Source organism: Nothoprocta perdicaria, unplaced genomic scaffold (genome assembly GCF_003342845.1).
Source record: "Nothoprocta perdicaria isolate Ctin4 unplaced genomic scaffold, notPer1 scaffold_39, whole genome shotgun sequence".
NCBI classification, from domain to species: domain Eukaryota; kingdom Metazoa; phylum Chordata; class Aves; order Tinamiformes; family Tinamidae; genus Nothoprocta; species Nothoprocta perdicaria.
This window is the reverse complement of record NW_020455632.1, coordinates 456919-458417: the sequence shown is the minus strand read 5'-3', so window position 1 is coordinate 458417 and position 1499 is coordinate 456919.

Genomic DNA, 1499 nt, shown 5'->3' with positions numbered 1-1499 from the left:
ACAGTCTCATTTTGAAAGGCATGATGTATTTGCAGCATATATTCAAATGTCTAAAAATGAATACCAAGTGAATCTTGGCCACTGTGGAAAGTGGAAACCACTGAATCACCTACGGGACACTCATGTTTCCCTACTTCCCTGGGGACATTGGTGGCCTCCATCTCCCATCTGTATSATTTGCTCTATAACAAGCCCTTCCAAGCTCTCAGAGATGGGCTCCTTTTGTGATGTCCTGCCCATCGGAACAGAAGGGAGGCTGGAAGAGAGTCAGAGTGAAAGGGATTGCTGAATTAACTGTTTTTCTCCAAAACACTGATAATTGCTTCAAGCTGAGCACAGCCGTTGCTGGTCTAGCCTTGAAGCAGGCAGAATCTGCTAACTGACAGTCTGAAGCTCCCGTGTTTCCATTCTCCTTCTTTCTGTTTCAGTAAAGGTTTCTTTATGGAAGGACTTTGTTCTCTTAGCCCTTGCACTTTGTCCTTGGACCAGTCCTGAAATAAATCAACCTTTGCTTGACAAAACTAGCTAAAATGTAGCAAGAATTTGGTAGAGGGGGAGGCATCAAGCAAAGATCTATTTTTTCCATTATTATTATTAATTTTATTGTTATGACTTAGGCTTATGAACTAAGTACAAAGCTCCYGTGAAGCAATGCTGCCTTTCCTCTCATCTGTCCTGCAAGGTGCTGTGGGGACCGGACTTGCTGTCCCATGCAGTCCTGTGTGAAGCTCCTGGAGGAGCAGAGCTTCATGCCCAGAGAGTGGGTGTGCAGCTTTCCTGCTGCAAACGCATGCATTTCTTTGCAGCTTTCCTCTGGTCCTGGGAGCTGCAGAATTTCTCTGCTCTTATGTAATGGGCTGCCCATGGCTTTCCTTGGGAAACCTCTTTTCCAGCTGGAAGGTGATAGGAGCCTCCTCCTACCTTACTTGGGTCGCTGGAACTATGGGCAGACTGGAGTGGGGAGAGGTCAAAGAGCTGTTAGCCTTTCCTACAACAAAAGAGTAATTGGGGAATGAGCCTCCTGTCCCCCTTGCCCCAAGCTTTTCCTAGAGCATCTCTCTCCTTGCGGGAGCCTGGGGTGGTTCTGGATGCTTGACTTCAGACTGTGGGTGGGGGAAAGCGGGCAGATACCCCTCTCCTAAAGCTATGAGGATGATTTTGCCGGCAGGGGTGTCCCCCCCAGCCGCAGCTCCAGCCCCAGGTGGGCTGCACGCATCAGGAGGATGCAGCAGCGGGAGCAGGGATGCGGGGCTGGAGGAAGCGCGGGAGGAAGCAGCGGGGCRAAGCAGCCGGGGAGGGTCATCCCGCCGCAGCCCCGCACCGCGGCGGAGGGAGAAGCGCCGCGAGGGAAGAAAGGGGGGRGGCTGCTAAAATGCAGCATCATCCTCCGTGTCCCCCCGGCGATTCCCCCGCTCCTGCCCGCGTGTGTGCGGGGGGAGGCGTCGGCGCTTTGCAGCGGCGCGGGGTGTGGGGTGTGTGTGTGTGTGGGGGGGTCCCCC